General features: G+C 39.8%; 1 pseudogene across 1 annotated transcript; it reads left to right on the top strand.

Annotated features, from left to right (window-relative positions):
* Positions 1-12112: 12112 nt before the first annotated feature.
* Positions 12113-12612, top strand: LOC111536369 (annotated as a pseudogene). The gene has a single exon (XR_002729715.2). The product of XR_002729715.2 is annotated as a 60S ribosomal protein L32 pseudogene (transcript).
* Positions 12613-19441: the final 6829 nt, after the last annotated feature.

The raw sequence follows: 19441 nt of genomic DNA, 5'->3' as shown, positions 1-19441 counted from the left end.
GTCCCTCACCCCTGAGTAGCCTAACTGGGAGACATCCCCGACTAGGGGCAGACCGACACCCCACACCTCACACGGTGGAGTACACCCCTGAGAGGAAGCTTCCAAAGCAAGAATCAGACAGCTACACTCGCTGTTCAGCAATATTCTATTTTCTGCAGCCTCTGCTGCTGATACCCAGGCAAACAGGGTCTGGAGTGGACCTCAAACCATCTCCAACAGACCTACAGCTGAGGGTGCTGACTCTTAGAAGGAAAACTAACAAACAGGAAGGACACCCACACCAAAACCCCATCAGTACGTCACCATCATCAAAGACCAGAGGCAGATAAAACCACAAAGATGGGGAAAAACCAGGGCAGAAAAGCTGGAAATTCAAAGAATAAGAGCGCATCTCCCCCTCCAAAGGAATGCAGCTCATCGCCAGCAACGGATCAAACCTGGACGGAGAATGACTTTGATGAGATGAGAGAATAAGGCTTCAGTCCATCAAACTTCTCAGAGCTAAGGGAGGAATTAGATACCCAGGGCAAAGAAACTAAAAATCTCGAAAAAAGAGTGGAAGAATTGATAACTAGAATAACTAATGCGAAGAAGGCCATAAACGAACTGACAGAGATGAAAACCATGACACGAGAAATACGTGACAAATGCACAAGCTTCAGTAACTGACTCGATCAACTGGAAGAAAGAGTATCAGCAATTGAGGATCAAATGATTGAAATGAAGCAAGAAGAGAAATTTAAAGAAAAAAGAAGAAAAAGAAATGAACAAAGCCTGCAAGAATTATGGGATTATGTAAAAAGACCAAATCTACGTCTGATTGGGGTGCCTGAAAGTGAGGGGGAAAAATGGAACCAAGTTGGAAAATACTCTTCAGGATATCATCCAGGAGAACTTCCCCAACTTAGTAGGGCAGGCCACCATTCAAATTCAGGAAATACAGAGAAAGCCACAAAGATACTCCTCAAGAAGAGCAACTCCAACACACATAATTGTCAGATTCACCAAAGCTGAAATGAAGGAAAAAATATTAAGGAAAGCCAGAGAGAAAGGTCGGGTTACCCACAAAGGGAAGCCCATCAGGCTAACAGCAGATCTCTGGGCAGAAACTCTACAAGCCAGAAGAGAGTGGGGGCCAATATTCAACATTCTTAAAGAAAAGAATTTTAAACCCACAATTTTATATCCAGCCAAACTAAGTTTCATAAGTGAAGGAGAAATAAAACCCTTTACAAATAAGCAAATGCTTAGAGATTTTGTCACCACCAGGCCTGCCTTACAAGAGACCCTGAAGGAAGCCCTAAACATGGAAAGGAACAACCGGTACCAGCCATTGCAAAAACAGGCCAAAATGTAAAGACCATCGAGGCTAGGAAGAAACTGCATCAACTAATGAGCAAAATAACCAGTTTATATCATAATGGCAGGATCAAATTCACACATAACAATATTATCCTTAAATGTAAATGGACTAAATGGTCCAATTAAAAGACACAGACTGGCAAACTGGATAAAGAGTCAAGACCCATCAGTCAGCTGTATTCAGGAGACCCATCTCACATGCAGAGACATACATAGGCTCAAAATAAAGGGATGGAGGAAGATCTACCAAGCAAATGGAGAAAAACAACAACAAAAAAAGCAGGGGTTGCAATCCTAGTCTCTGATAAAACAGACTTTAAACCATCAAAGATCAAAAGAGACAAAGAAGGCCATGACATAATGGAAAAGGGATCAATTCAACAGGAAGAGCTAACTATCCTAAATATATATGCACCCAAAACAGGAGTACCCAGATTCATAGATCAAGCCTTTAGAGACTTACAAAGAGACTTAGACTCCCATACAATAATAATGGGCGACTTCAACACCCCACTGTCAACATTAGACAGATCAACGAGACAGAAAGTTAACAAGGATATCCAGGAATTGAACTCATCTTTGCAACAAGCAGAGCTAATAGACATCTACAGAACTGTCCACCCCAAATCAACAGAATATACATTGTTCTCAACACCACGTCACACTTATCCCAAAATTGACCACATAATTGGAAGTAAAGCACTCCTCAGCAAATGTGAAAGAACAGAAATTATAACACACTGTCTCTCAGACCACAGTGCAATCAAACTAGAACTCAGGACTAAGAAACTCAATCAAAACCACTCAACTACACGGAAACTGAACAATATGCTCCTGAATGACTACTGGGTACATAACAAAATGAAGGCAGAAATAAAGTTGTTCTTTGAAACCAATGAGAACAAAGATACAACATACCAGAATCTCTGGGACACATTTAAAGCAGTGTGTAGAGGGAAATTTATAGCACTAAATGCCCACAAGAGAAAGCAGGACAGATCTAAAATTGACACCCTAACATCACAATTAAAAGAACTAAAGAGCAAACACATTGAAAAGCTAGCAGAAGGCAAGAAATAATTAAGATCAGAGCAGAACTGAAGGAGATAGAGACACAAAAAACCCTCCAAAAAAAATCAATGAATCCAGGAGTTGGTTTTTTGAAAAGATCAACAAAATTGATAGACCATTAGCAAGACTAATAAAGAAAAGAGAGAAGAATCAAATAGATTCAATAAAAAATGATAAAGGGGATATCACCACCCACCCCACAGAAATACAAACTACCATCAGAGAATACTACAAACACCCCTAAGCAAATCAACTAGGAAATCTAGAAGAAGTGGATACATTCCTGGACACATACATCCTCCCAAGACTAAACCAGGAAGAAGCTGAATCCCTGAATAGACCAGTAGCAGGCTCTGAAATTGAGGCAATGATTAATAGCCTACCAACCAAAAAAAGGCCAGGACCAGATGGATTCACAGCTGAATTCTACCAGAGGTACAAGGAGGAGCTGGTACCATTCCTTCTGAAACTATTCCAATCAATAGAAAAAGAGGGAATCCTCCCTAACTCATTTTATGAGGTCAACATCATCCTGACACCAAAGCCTGGCAGAGACACAAAAAAAAAAAAGAGAATTTTAGAACAATATCCCTGATGAACGTCGATGCAAAAATCCTCAATAAAATACTGGCAAGCCGGATCCAGCAGCACATCAAAAAGCTTATCCACCATGATCAAGTGGGCTTCATCCCTGGGATGCAAGGCTGGTTCAACATACGCAAATCAATAAACGTAATCCAGCATATAAACAGAACCAAAGACAAAAACCACATGATTATCTCAATAGATGCAGAAAAGGCCTTTGACAAAATTCAGCAGAAAAGGCCTTTGACAAAATTCAACAGCCCTTCATGCTAAAAACGCTCAATACATTCGGTATTGATGGAACTTACCTCAAAATCATAAAAGCTATTTATGACAAACCCACAGCCAATATCATACTGAATGGGCAAAAACTGGAAAAATTCCCTTTGAAAACTGGCACAAGACAGGGATGCCCTCTCTCACCACTCCTATTCAACATAGTGTTGGAAGTTCTGGCTACGGCAATCAGGCAAGAGAAAGAAATAAATGGTATTCAATTAGGAAAAGAAGAAGTCAAATTGTTCCTCTTTGCAGATGACATGATTGTATATTTAGAAAACCCCATTGTCTCAGCCCAAAATCTCCTTAAGCTGATAAGCAACTTCAGCAAAGTCTCAGGATACAAAATTAATGTGCAAAAATCACAAGCATTCTTATACACCAGAAACAGACAAACAGAGAGCCAAATCATGAATGAACTTCCATTCACAATTGCTTCAAAGAGAATAAAATACCTAGGAATCCAACTTACAAGGGATGTCAAGGACCTCTTCAAGGAGAACTACAAACCACTGCTCAGTGAAATCAAAGAGGACACAAACAAATGGAAGAACATACCAGGCTCATGGATAGGAAGAATCAATATCGTGAAAATGGCCATACTGCCCAAGGTTATTTATAGATTCAATGCCATCCCCATCAAGCTACCAGTGAGTTTCTTCACAGAATTGGAAAAAACCGCTTTAAAGTTCATATGGAACCAAAAAAGAGCCCACATTGCCAAGACAATCCTAAGTCAAAAGAACAAAGCTGGAGGCATCACTCTACCTGACTTCAAACTATACTACAAGGCTACAGTAACCAAAACAGCATGGTACTGGTACCAAAACAGAGATCTAGACCAATGGAACAGAACAGAGTCCTCAGAAATAATACCACACATCTACAGCCATCTGATCTTTGACAAACCTGAGAAAAACAAGAAATGGGGAAAGGATTCCCTATTTAGTAAATGGTGCTGGGAAAATTGGCTAGCCATAAGTAGAAAGGTGAGACTGGATCCTTTCCTTACTCCTTATACGAAAATTAATTCAAGATGGATTAGAGACTTAAATGTTAGACCTAATACCATGAAAACCCTAGAAGAAAACCTAGGTAATACCATTCAGGACATAGGCATGGGTAAGGACTTCATGTCTAAAACACCAAAAGCAACGACAACAAAAGCCAAAATTGACAAATGAGATCTAATGAAACTAAAGAGCTTCTGCACAGCAAAAGAAACTACCATCAGAGTGAACAGGCAACCTACAGAATGGGAGAAAATTTTTGCAATCTACTCATCTGACAAAGGGCTAATATCCAGAACCTACAAAGAACTCAAAAATGTTTACAAGAAAAAAACAAACAACCCCATCAAAAAGTGGGCAAAGGATATGAACAGACATTTCTCAAAAGAAGACATTCATACAGCCAACAGACACATGAAAAAATGCTCATCATCACTGGCCATCAGAGAAATGCAAATCAAAACCACAATGAGATACCATCTCACACCAGTTAGAATGGCAATCATTAAAAAGTCAGGAAACAACAGGTACTGGAGAGGATGTGGAGAAATAGGAACACTTTTACACTGTTGGTGGGATTGTAAACTAGTTCCACCATTATGGAAAACAGTATGGCAATTCCTCAAGGATCTAGATCTAGATGTACCATATGACCCAGCCATCCCACTACCTGGTATATACCCAAAGGATTATAAATCATGCTGCTATAAAGACACATGCACACGTATGTTTATTGCGGCACTATTCACAATAGCAAAGACTTGGAATCAACCCAAATGTCCATCTGTGACAGACTGGATTAAGAAAATGTGGCACATATACACCATGGAATACTATGCAGCCATAAAGGATGAGTTTGTGTCCTTTGTAGAGACATGGATGCAGCTGAAAACCATCATTTTCAGCAAACTATCGCAAGAACAGAGAACCAAACCCTGCATATTCTCACTCATAGCTGGGAACTGAACAATGAGTTCACTTGGACTCGGGAAGGGGAACATCACACACTGGGGCCTATCGTGGGGAAGGGGGAGTGGGGAGGGATTGCATTGGGAGTTATACGTGATGTAAATGACGAGTTGATGGGTGCTGACAAGTTGATGGGTGCAGCACACCAACATGGCATAAGTATACATATGTAACAAACCTGCACGTTATGCACATGTACCCTAGAACTTAAAATATAATAATAATAATAAATAAATAAAAGAAATTATGGTATATATACCATGGAATACTATTCAGTTATGCAACAATGAAATGTTTTTTTGCAGCAACATGGATGAAACTAGAGGCCATTAACTTAAATAAGGTAACTCAGAAATAGAAAGTCAACTATCACATGTTCTCACTTATAAGTGAAGCTAAACATGAGTACACATGGATATACAGAGTGGAAGAGGCATTAGATACTTAAAATGGTGGGAGGTGGGAGGGGGTAAGGGTTAAAAAAAAAATCACCTACTGGGTATAATGTTCACTCTTCAGGTGATGACTACACTAAGTTCCCAGAGACTTCACCATTATGCAATACATTTATGTAAGAAATCTGTACTTCTACCCCTTAAACATAAACATTAAAAAAATTAAAATGTATTCTTATTCCCTAGCCCTGAGTGTTCATTTTTTGACAGATGTTTGTATGCTAATAGAAATTTCAGAAAGCCATATTCTGAAAATTAATCTAATTATAATCTGTTTACAATTATCTTTCACTTGACTCAGACCCTGATATCAATTCTATGACCGTAAGTTACTATCTGTGTGACATTCTGGAAAGTTATCTCTCTGGACCTATTTCCACATCTGCAAAGAGAAGTGGTAACAAAAATTTATTGATGTATACCAGTGCTGGGTACTAAAGAAGGTACCTAATATATCAGCATTTACTTTTAATACCTATAAACCATACAAGATAAGTACTATTATTGTTTTGATTTTCACTTTTACAGATGAGAAAAATGAAACAGGTTAAGTAAACTGTCTAAGATTATGCTGTAGATACATCAAGATTCGAGTTCAGGTCATTCTATTGTCAAAATCCAAATTCTACAGTACCTCATGGCTTCTCAATCAATGGAATATCTACTGTGTGGCAATCTACATTCATCATTCTCATAATCTTGCAGGATTAAAGGAACTATTACTCATGCAATGCCTGGCATGGGGCCCAATGTGAAGCAGACACAAAAAAATAGTACAGTTAGTCTTTTTCCCAGCACTGTTAAAAAAAACCCAAAACACACCACATTTTTTTTTAAACTGGATAACAGAATCTACAAGACATTTGTTCTTCCCACATGTTTAACATTTAGTCCATCTATATGGTAATGTATGTAGTAACATTGTTATGAAAATGTCTTGAAATGTAAGCTATTGGAAGCACATTTTACATGGCAAGGAAAACAAAAATGATGCATTTTAAGATTGAGCCAATAACAATTTTTTTTTAACAGATTCACAAATTCGTGAGTCATTCTGGGTGCTTCAGAGGATCCCTTAAATAATCTGAAATTGCATGCAAAACGTGTACATTTGAGCAGCAGCTCGTTTGTTTGGAATTAGAATTCTGAATTTTCATAGTATTTGTGTAGGATTCATGATCTCAAATGCTTTAGAACAACCATCAAAATAAATTCAATTTTTCTGAAGGCAGGCATTTTAATTGTCTGTTCTTCACCTCATTGATGAGGGAGGGTTTCATACCCTAGGGTTATGGAGGTGGCCAAACATGGTACCTGACACTGCACAGGTGAGATCAATAGCAATTTGTCAGTCACAATCCAGTGGAGGAAGACACGACATACCATGCAGGGCCAAACAGGGGTTGCACTTGTGAAGAGTGAACATGTAGTCACTGTGGGAGGCAGGATTTACAGTATCAAGAGTGAAATGTGCCTGGTTCTTGTGGAGTGTGTGATTGACTTGCTTGCCAGCTATAGGCTGGAAAAGAACTGAAACTCCTTACTCAGGGATAAGCAGGAACTGCACTTGGTCCTGGAATAAAAGATTGTTTGTTGGGGGTGGGGGGCGGAGGGAACCTTATCTGCAGGAGCAGAGTAGGGAGGGAAACTTTCAGTTAGGCCATCCGAAGCCTTCCTGATTTTACCAGATGTCAAGGCAGCATATTACATCAGTCCTTAATTTTAGGTCTTACAGCACAAAAAGGTTGGCAAGATGTATTAACAGTCTTTAAACCATATATGATCTTTCACTTCAGGGCTCTTCTTTTAGAAGTTTATCCTTATGAAAATAAGATATTTGCACAGCACAGAGTTGTTTTTAATAGAGAAAAATCCAAAGAAATGTAAATGTCTGTCGTTGAAAAAAGAGTTACATTTTGGCATATTCAAATAATGGAATACTATGTACCGTTAGTTTAAAGTGCCAAAAAAATAATGACATGACCTGAAACAATCTCTAGGTGTTAAAGAGGTTTAACATAGACTATGTATATTCTATTCCCTGTATATTTGCATAGAAAAAGTACTGGAAGAGTATGTTCCAAAATGTTACCAGTGATTCACTTTTCCATGGCGAGATTGCAGATGACTTATTTTCCTTTTGCGTATGTATTATTTTCCAAAAATTTCTGTAACTTGTGTTCCTTGTGTAATAACAAAGTTGTTTTACCCACACACCAATTGCATGTTTGATTTAACACATAAGCAACCATCAATCTTACCGAGGTAAACAAGTTGAGGGGGAAGATGTTCTTCTAAAAAATAAATGCAGAACTGGGATGGTAGAAAGGAAACAGGGTTAATGTGCAGCTCCCACTGGGATAGACAAAACAGCATGTGGAGACTCACACTGTAATCTTTTGCTCCAAAAACCACCACAGGAACACACCAGGAAAACAAAATAATTCACATATCCTTTGAAAGCAGCAGCATGCTGCTGCAAATTCTGCAGGACAGGCTAAAAATTGTGAGTTCCCGAAGTGTGAGAGAAGGAAAACTTGCCTTAGAACACACACCCACACTGAAGAATCTGAAAATTCAGATCATAAAAGGATTTAACCTAACCTAGAGCTGAAATGGACTTAGGGAGTGGCATAAAACATGTAAGTAGAAGTAGCAGTGGAAAGTGCCTTGCAGGCACTCCCAGTCTCCAGCTCTAGCTTACAGAAGCCATCCCTGACAATCTCACAGGGCCCTCAGGGAAGATACCCAGCTAAATTGGAGAGCCGTAGCAGGGTAAAGGAAGCTTCCAACTGAAGTTGGTGGTGTTTTCAACTGGGCATAAATTCTCTTGAGTGGAGTTCCAGGGATAAGTGGGAACTGCTGTAGATTCCAGCACAGGATGGCAGGAGCCACAGCCCAAGGAGTGGGCAGACAGGGAGGAGTGAGGTTATGCTTGCTTTCTCAGTGGGGAAGCTCATGGCCTGAAGGAGACTGAGGGTAGGGGGCACGGTGGGAGGGCCTCGTCAACTGCCTGGGAGCTGGATGAAGACTGTCAACTATCCCCCACCTCCTGGCAAACTATATGGCACAGCAGAGGCTCCCCTCTGGAACACAACCCGACTGGTCTGAGAACCACCCCCAAGCCTCACAGAGACCACACAGCAAGCCCCCTCAAGGAGAGGCTGAGCCAAGACCTGTCTAACCCTGCCCCCCATGATGGCATTTCTCTACCTACCCTGGTAGCCAATGACAAAAGATAGAAACTCTTGGGAGCTTTATGGCCCCACCTATTGCCTGAGAAACCAAAATACTCATCCCAGCCAACTTAGGACAAGCATAGATCCCCTGCTACAACTGCAGCTGGTGCTCTCTTGAAAGTGCCACCTCCTGCTGCTAATCAACTCAGGCCATTACAGCAACTCATGACAAAATAATCCTGATCCCAGGAAAGAAAAGACAACAGCTAATTCCACTGCCTACAACATCCTGGCTAGCCAGAGGTCCCTAGTGTGTCCATATGACAACTTCACTGCTAGCGTTACCAGCATTCAAGAAAGCCAGCACACTAAATATATGTACAACTAAGGTCTCTCACACAGTCTACTTCACTTTCCTGCTGCCTCCACCAAAGCAGGTGCTGGTATTCAGGGCTAGAAGACCTCAAGATGGATCAGGTCACAGGACTCTTTGCAGATATTTCCCAGCACAAGCCCAGAGCCCGGTAGCCCCGCTGGGTGGCTAGACTTGTAAGAGCAATAGCAATCACTACAGTCTAGCTCTCAGGAATCCCCATCCCTAGGGGAAGGAGGAGAGTAGCACATCAAGGGATCAACCTGTGGGACAAGAGAATCTGAACAGAAAGCCTTGAGTTTCAGACTTCTACACTGAAATCGTCTACTTAAATGAGAAGGAACCAGAAAAGTAATTCTGATATGACAAAACAGGGTTCTATAACATTCCAAAAATCACACCAGCTCCCCAACAACAAATCCACAAGAAATGTCTGAATTGCCAGCTAAAGAATTCAGAAGGTTCATTATTAAGCTATTCAAGGAGATACCAGAGAAAGGTGAAAAGCAATTTAAATAAGTTTAAAAAATACTGAATATGGATTAGTTCTCCAGAAAAATAAACAATCACAACTTCTGGAAATGAAAGACACTTATAGAAATTCAAAATGCAGTGGAAAATTTCAAGAATTGACTAGAATAAATAGAAGAACTTCGGAGCTCAAAGACACGGCTTTTGAATTAACTCAATCATACAAGGAAAAATAAAAAACTATTAAAAATGACGAACAAAGCCAAGAAATTTGGGATAATATTAAATGGCAAAACCTAAGAATTGGTGTTCATGAGGAAGAGGAGAAATCTAGAAGTTTAGAAAACATATTTGGGGGAATAATCGAGGAAAGCTTTCCTGGCATTGTTAGAGATCTAGATATCCAAATTTAAGAAGCACAAAGAACACCTGGAAAATTCATTGTAAAAAGATCACCTAGGCACATAGTCATCAGGTTATCTAAAGTCAACATGAAGGAAAGAATCTCAAGAGCTTTGAGACAGAAGCATCAGATAACCTACAAAGGAAAACCTATCAGATTAACAGCACATTTCTCAGCAGAAACCTTACAAGACAGAAGGGATTATGGTCTCATCTTTAGCCTCCTGAAACAAAATAATTGTCATCCAAAATTTTGTATCTAGCAAAACTAAGTTTCATGAATGAAGGAGAGAGAGTCTTTTTCAGACAAGCAAATGCTGAGATAATTTGCTAAAAGGAGTTCTCAATCTTGAAACAAAACTTCAAAATACACCAAAATAGAAGCTCCTTAAAGAATAAATCTCACAGGGCCTATAAAACACAATGAAGAAAAAATCAAGGCATTAAGACAGCAACTAGCATGATGAAATAGAACAGTAATCCTATATGTCAATATTAATATGGAATGTAAATAGCCTAAATGTTCCACTTAAAAGATACAGAATGGCAGAATGGATCAAAAATCCACCAACCAGGTATTGGTGATCTTCAAAAGACTCACCTAGCTCATAAGGACACACAGAAACTCAAAGTAAAGGGGTAGAAAAAGGTATTCCATACAAATGAAAACCAAAAATGAACAGGAGTAGCTATTCTTGTATCAGAGAGAACAGGCTTTAAAGCAACAGGTAAACACACACACACACACACACACACACACACACCAAAGAGGGACATGATATAATGATAAAAAGATTAGTCCAACAGGAAAATATCACAATCCTAAATATATATGCATGTAACACTGGAGCTCCCAAATTTATAAAACAATTGCTACTAGACTTAAGAAATGAGATAGACAGCAACGCAATAATATTCGGGGACTGCAATACTTCACTGACAGCAGTAGATAGGTCATCAAGACCTAAAGTCAACAAAAACAACGGACTTAAACTATACCATAGGAAAAAAATGGACTTAATATTTACAGAACATTCTCCCCAACAACTGCAGAATATACATTCTTTTTTCCAGCACATGGAATATTCTCCAAGATAAACTATGTGTTAGGTCACAAAAGAAGTCTCAATAAATATAAGAAAACCAAAATTATATCAAGCATCCTCTCAGACTACAGTGGAATAAACCTGGAAATTAACTCCAAAAAAACCCTAAACTATACAAATACATGGAAATTAAATAATCTGCTCTTGAATGATCTTTGGGTTAACAATGAAATTAAGATGGAAATTAATTTTTTTAGCTGAATAATAGTGACAACCTATCAAAACCTCTGTGATACAGCAAAAGTAGTGCTGAGAGGAAAGTTCATAGCATTAAATGCCCACATCAAAAAAGTCTGAAAAAGCATAAGTAGACAATCTAAGGTCACACCTCATGGAACTGGAGAAAAAAAGAACAATTCAACCCCAAACCAGCAGAAGAAAAGCAGTAACAAAGATCACAGTGGAACTATTAAATTTAAACCAAAATAAAAAAATACAGAAGATAAATGAAACAACCTGGGTCTTTGAAAAGAAAAACAAAATTGATGGACCATTAGCTAGCTTAACCAAGAAAAGAAAGGAGATCCAAATAAGCTCAATTAGAAATGAAATGGGGCCAGGCATGGTGGCTCACACCTGTAATCCCAGCACTTTGGGAGGCTAGGTCGGAAGATCACGAGGTCAGGAGATTGAGACCATTCTGGCTTACACATTGAAAGCCCATCCACACTAAAGAAACAAAAAGTTAGCCGGGCATGATGGCACACACCTGTAACCCCAGCTACTCGGGAGACTGAGGCAGGAGAATCACTTGAACCTGGGAGGTAGAGGTTGCAGTGAGCTGAGATCAGACTATCACACTCCAGCCTGGGCTACAGAATGAGACTCCATCAAGAAAAAGAGCTCTCTTCCTCAGGCGCTGCCTATGGAGGTGGCAGCCATCTCCTCCTCGGCATCATGGCCGCCCTCAGACCCCTTGTGAAGCCCAAGATCGTCAAAAAAAGAACCAAGAAGTTTATCCGGCACCAGTCAGACCGATATGTCAAAATTAAGCATAACTGGCGGAAACCCAGAGGCATTGACAACAGGGTTCGTAGAAGATTCAAGGGCCAGATCTTGATGCCCAACATTGGTTATGGAAGCAACAAAAAAACAAAGCACATGCTGCCCAGTGGATTCCGGAAGTTCCTGGTCCACAACGTCAAGGAGCTGGAAGTGCTGCTGATGTGCAACAAATCTTACTGTGCCGAGATTGCTCACAATGTTTCCTCCAAGAACCGCAAAGCCATCGTGGAAAGAGCTGCCCAGCTGGCCATCAGAGTCACCAACCCCAATGCCAGGCTGCGCAGTGAAGAAAATGAGTAGACAGCTCGTGTGCACATTTTCTGTTGAAATAAATGTAAAAACTGCAAAAAAAAAAAAAAAAAAAAAAAAAAAAAAAAAAAAAAAAAAAAAAAGGAAAGAAAAGAAAAAGAAATGGGAGATATTATAACAAATAATACAGAAATACAGGAGATCATTCAAGGCTACTGTGAACACCTTCATACACACACAAACTAGAAAACCTAGAGACAACGAATTAATTCCTGGGAATATACATCCCTCCTAGATTAAGCCAGGAAAATAGAAACTGAATAGACCAATAACAAGTTGCAGGATTGAAACAGAAAAATTGTCAACAAACGAAAAGCCCAGGACTAGATGGATTCACAGCTGAATTCTATCAGACATTCAAAGAAAAATTGATACCAATTCTACTGAAACTAATCCAAAAGATAAAGAGGAAATCCTCCATCAATCATTCTATGAAGCCAGTATCATCCTAATCCCCAAACCAGGAAAGGACATAAACAAACTACAGACCAATATCCCTGAAGAACAGATGCAAAAATCCACAACATACTAGCTAACTGAATCCAATAGCATATTAAAACGGTAATACACCATAACATGATCAATTGGGTTTCACACCAGGGATGCAGGGATGGTTTAAGATAAGCAAGTCAATAAATATGATACAGCATATAAACAGAATTTAAAAGAAAAGATGTATCATTTCAATAGATGCTGAAAAATTTGACAATTGAGTATTCCTTTATGATTAAAAACCTTAGAAAATTTGGCACAGAAGGGACATACCTCAAAGGTAATAAAAACCATTTGTGAGAAACCCACAGCACCTTATACTGAATGGGGAAAAGTTGAAAGTGTGAGTGTGTTGAAAAGGGAATACTTTTACCACTAAAGAACTTATCCATGTAACAGAAAACCACCTGTTCCCCCAAAACTACTGAAAGAATTAAAAATATGCTAAAAAATGAATACTGAACCAACCATTCACTCTTGAAATGGGACTGTGAAATATAAGTTGTGCTAAGTTTAATAAATGTAAGATTAGCACTATAGTTAATTTTCATCTAATAAATTATATTCAGGTTTTACTTGTTACCCATTATGTACTTCAACAGTGTCCTTTCTGTCAGAGATGCAACATTGCTGGCTTTGAAGATGGAGGAAGGGACCACAGGCTGAAGAATGTGAGGGTATTTTTAGAAGCCACAAAAGGCAAGGAAACAACTATTTTTTGATCTATCAGAGAATAGATACTAGACCCTTGAAAAAAAAAATGTGGCACTGTGGATACCTTAAATTTAGCCCAGTAAGACCTATTTTATATTTCTACCCTACACAAGTGTAGTATAAATTGTGTTACTTAAGCCACAGTATTTGTGATAATTTGTTACAGCAGCAATAGGAAACTAACACAGTCAGCAAAGAAATCCATCACTTTTTAACACTCTCCCTCCTCCAAACCCTTTATCGGATGCTTCATAACTTCATTTAAATGCTGGTAACTCAGGGAGACAGATAAGGGAATGGCAAGTGGCAAAGCTCCTGCTTTAATGGAGTTCCTCTGAAGATGCCAGGACTAGGAAAACATTTTTAATGTTTTGCTCACTTAAAATTAACCAGAAAAAATATTAAGACAGATGGTCTCCCTCATGTTACCTTAGCACTTTGGCATGTTCCATTTAGTATGTCTTTTATGTTCCCAATTCAGAGCAAAAAAATCCCATTACTGTAAGGGCATTATAGTGTTTCTACACCTTCACTTTTGAACTTTTTAACAGAAGAGACGAGAATACATAGTGGATAGTTACAGGTGAAAAATAGGAGAGCTGAAAGTAATGTACGCTGAACAAATATAATGAACACTTCACGTTTAGGCCATGAACCATTGCTGAGGAGAGAGTATGGATGGAGGAAGGGATAGCAAGGAATGTATTTTAGTCCTCGTGTTTTTTGCTCATACTTTTTCCTCCAAAACTTATTATGCAAAATGTAACAAGTATGTGAATTCAGCATGGTTAATATTCCCAGAAAATGTCAAATAACCAACTGTCATTATTGCAGTTACCTTTTCCAATGTCTGTCTTCACAATAACCTGCTTCAGAAGCAAGACTGGCATGATGGTATAAATATGTGTCTCCTAAATTTCTTATGTTGAAATTCTAACCTCAAAGTGATGTTATTAGGAGATGTGACCTCTGGAAGGTGATTAGATCCTGAGACTAGAGCCCTCATGAATGGGATTAATGTCCTTACGAAAGAACCTCAGAGCTCCCTTGTCCCTTTGACCATGTGAACACACAGGGAAAAAGATACCATATAGAACCAGAGAGCCAGCCCTTACCAGACACCAAATCTGCCAGTGCCTTGACTATTATGTATCAATTATTCATAGTCCTTAATGACAAAATGTTTTCTCAAAAGTCAACAAGTGGGTCCTCAGCCAGTTTGTAATCTTTCTCAATAGAAAACATTTTTCAAACATCTTCAAATAGTCTTAGATGTTTAATGATGTCATTTAATAAAATTTCCACATTCCTCAGTGGTTTTTATCAAACAGTTCTTTAAAGTTTCCATAGAGTCAAATTTATGTATTTTAATTTAGAAAATTGAATAAAATGTGACATCTGTTTCAACACTGACATTTCACTCACGGTTATAAATGCAGTAATTCTTCAACCTTATATTGCTAAATTGAGGTTCTGCTCATTAGAAGTTCCACAAAAATATACAAGCTAAAGCAACCATTTTGTATTTTAGAAAGATTCATCTAATGGAGTTATTTGTCAAAATGGTAGGGGTATTTCTTGCCCTAGTATGAACTATTTATAATTTTGACTTAGTATAGCTAATGAGCTGCAGTGTGAAAAATAAATTCTCAAACTCACTGCCTACATCATGAGAAATAGCTGTCAAATATCAGAGTCAATGTCTTAAAATGAAAAATTATATGCCATAATTTCACAAAGTTTTGAAAGATGCTTATAGGTTATTTGATGGGAGAAACACTTGTGAGGGCAAAGAGGGAGGATTTGGAAGAGGTAGGGAAAGCCTCAGACCATCATCTATTTCTGATCCCTCTGAAGGAGGTTTGGGTATCAAGAGTCTTAGAGTGCAGCACAGTGCTAGAAAAGTTCTGAACAGGCTAATGGGGAGTCTATGAGCTAAAGTCTCCAGTCAGAGGAATCCTGACTATTCTATGAATGGCCCTACATTAAGTATCCTGGCCATGCTTAGTCATTGAGAGAAGCCCATGGGAAGCATGGCTTTGTTATGAATTTAGCGACAGATTTCTGACCATAGCAGTTGAAGCTGTGAGTGAATTCTTCTCTCTGCAGGAGGAGATCGTAGCACATTTTCATGCCTGACAAGGTGGTGGCATATAAGGAGAGAGGCATAATGGGACCAGATCACATAGGTTCATGTAGGCCATTTAAAGGACTTTGGCTTTTATTCTCAGTGAGATGGGAGCATTGAAAAGTTGCAAATAGGGGAGTTATGTGATTTAAGTTACATACAAACAGGAATATTCTAATTCTTGTGTTGTGAATGGATAAAGGAGATGAAGGGGAAAGGGTGGGAGATGAGTCAAAAGTTATTTTATTAATTCAAGTAAGAGATGGCAATGGCTTGGTGTCTTACTCTGTTTAATGCTGTTGTAACAGAATACTACAGACGAGGTAATTTATAAAGGAAAGAAATTTATTTGACTCACAGTTCTGGAGGCTAGGAAGTCCAAGACTGAGGGGCTGACATCTGATGAGGGTCTACTTGCCACATTCTCACGTGGTTAAAGGCATCTCATGGGCAAGAGAGCAAAGGGGAGCAAAAGGGGACCAAATTTATTTTTATAACAAACCCACTCTGACAATAACCAATTCACTCCTGAGATCATGACATTAACCCATTCATTAAGGCAAAACTTTCATGACTTAACTCTTAAAGGTCCCACCTCTCAATTCTTCTGCATTGGGGATTAAGTTTCCAACGCAAATTTTGGGAGACACATTCAAACTGTATCACGTGGACTACAACTTCAGCAAAAGAGGTGATAAGTGGTGGGTGGTGTTTAGATCAAGTAGAGTCAATAGAATTTGCAAATGGAATGAATGAAGTCTGAGCAAGAGGAGTCAAAAATCATTCAAAGGTTTTTGGCCTGAGCAACTGGAAAAATGGTGCTTACATTAACAGTTATGCAGAAGACTTTGGGGGTAGCAGGTTTCAGGAGGGATTCTCCGGTTTTCTGTTTGGACAGGTTCTATTTGGAGATGTCCAAATGAAGATGCCAAATTGGATGTATGAATCAGAGAAGTCCAGGCTAGAGATAGAAATTTGGAAGTTCTGACTGTGGAGACGTCAATTAAATGTTGTGAAACTAGATAGAATCACCAAGGCAATTTAAATAGGTAAGAGAAGAGGACCAAGAATTGAACCTGGAGCACCCAGCATGAAGAGGCCAGGAAGATAGAAGATCAGCAAAGGATGCTGACAAGAAGCAATCAATGAAGCAAGAAGACATGTGGTGAAGCAGAAGCCAAGACAAAGAACGTTTCGAATGTGCCCGATCATGTCAGACACTGCTGCTAAATCAAACAAGAGGCCTGAAAATTTTACCTTAAATTTATAACACCGATGATGCTGACAAGAGAAATTTCAATGAAGGCAAAAGCTTAAGTGTACTAAAGTCAAAAGAAAATGTGAGGAGAGAATTTGGAGAGAGTATAGAAAACCTTTTCAAAAGTTTCTCTAAATGGGAGCAAAGGAACATACTGATAGCTGAAGGGTGATGTGGAGTCTGAGAAGCAGAGTCTTTTTCCATCTGCTTTGAGTTCGCTTTCCTTGAATAATGCTTTACACCAGGGGACAGGAAACTTTTCCTGTAACAGAACATGCATAGAAAATAGCTGACTAGAGATGTCAGACACCAGTTATCAGAAATAAGAGCCAGATTTGCAGGTGAATAATAACTCGAATGGAATCAAGTGGTGAGTACTTGAGCCTAGTGAAAAACTCTCTGGAAGTAGTTAAGGCACAGACAAAGAAGGAAACAAGGGGCTGGCAGAACTCAAAGGGACATGGTATTACCTCACAAGGGTAGATAGGAGTGTTTTGGCCTCCCCTGCACCTTCAGAAGACTGCTGTTACCTGAACTGTGAGACAGCTTCTCTGATCTTGTGAACCCAAATGCTTGCATGTGCATTTGGGGACTTCTTGAGGCCAATACACCAAACTACCAGCTTGTGCTAGGTTACTTGCTCTCACCTCAATCCCAAGTGGCAGTAGCAGGTGCCCTACTAGAAGTGTACCCACTGGGGGACTGTGTCCTGCCCAGGGAACTTTGCCCCTGTGTCTCCACATCATTGGAGCCCCTGCAGACATTTCTTGGCACCTGCTCAGATTGCAGTAGTCACAGGGCTGGATGCACCCAGTGGAGCTACAGGGTTCCTAGTGAACTAGCCCTCAAATAGTGCTGCTCCTAGGGGATGAGAGAGTGCAGCACCCCAAAAGAGCTGCACTTAGTCCTTTGTCCCTTGGGACAAAAAACAGTTCATGATTTCCTATATACAAGAGCTCCCCACATGTGGGCTGAGAGTGACTATATTGCCTCCAGTGTAAATAATGGCAGTGTGTATGGTTTTGCAAAAGAATAGTGTGACTCAACCCCAGTGGCCAGGTGGCCTTGGTGCTTGGGCATGACTGGAGAGTGGGAATTTTCCTCCATGTCAACCCACTGCTGTGGGCACAGCCATAGCAGTACCCATGGGAGTTTGGCACAGGCACACTGAAGGATGGCCATTCTAGGGATGTTAGGGGCAGCTGCTTCCCCAATGGCAGTGGGCCACCAAGGCCTAGGTTTACAAAAAAGGCAGGCTCTTCCCACTCTCTGCACTGAGCCGCATTGTACCTCAGGAGAGTAGAAGAGCTATGTGTTTTGGACTAAGGGAGGAGATTCTGTGCAGAAGACATTTCAGAGCTAAGCCATGGGACAGGTGTTTTTAATGACACTCAGCTACATTGCAGCCTGGAGATAGACAGCAGTGTTTCTACCTACAGAAAGATAACAGTGTTCTTTCTATCTTCCCAGGATAGAAAGATCACATTCCTGCCTGCTCAGGCCATGGATCTGGGGCAGTCCCTTCTCCTGCCCTCCACATACACAGACCTTGGGGCATTTCATTAGGAGCTGCCTCCAACCAGTTCCACCAGTCAGGACTGGTACTTATCCCTGCCATTGAAGTATCCAAAGGTGAGATTGGTAGTTCAGCTCCAGCCAGCTTTGTCCCATCATTGGCTATTCAGGCAACTCAGGCCACATTCCACAGACTACCCCATTGCCTGAAGCATCAGAGAGCTTCTCCTAGTAAACAACAAGCAAATATATACCCATCTGTGTCAGCTCTACCCAACTCATACTAACAAGTATCACCTACCGACTTGGAGGTTGAACTGCACAACCCAATACAAAATCTGACACGAATGCACAGCATTGTGGAACAAGAAGATTTCTGAAAACTCTGCCATCCCAGCCGCATAGGGGACAGTGTGCCTGCTAGGGGCCCAGTACATTGCTACTACAAACAGTAGAGAAAGTCACTACATAAAGGCTATCTATAACCAAGGAACTCACAGTGTCTTTGCCACTTAAGGCACCCAGAACCAAAGCCAAACAAATCCACACAACATACATTATAGTCACATCCTCAAGGGGGAAAAATCCTATCTAAATATGAAAGTAAATTCAGAAATAAAAAGATACAGTTCATCCAAGTAAGAAACCAGAGAAACAACTCTAGAAGTATGAAAACACAGTATTACAATATCCCCAAAGGATCACATTAACTCTCTAGCAATGGATACAAACCAAAATGAAATCTTTGAAATACCATG

This window comes from Piliocolobus tephrosceles, chromosome 12, assembly GCF_002776525.5.
Source record: "Piliocolobus tephrosceles isolate RC106 chromosome 12, ASM277652v3, whole genome shotgun sequence".
NCBI classification, from domain to species: Eukaryota; Metazoa; Chordata; class Mammalia; order Primates; family Cercopithecidae; genus Piliocolobus; species Piliocolobus tephrosceles.
Note: the sequence above shows the minus strand (reverse complement) of the source record. Positions and strands in the feature narration are given on the sequence as shown.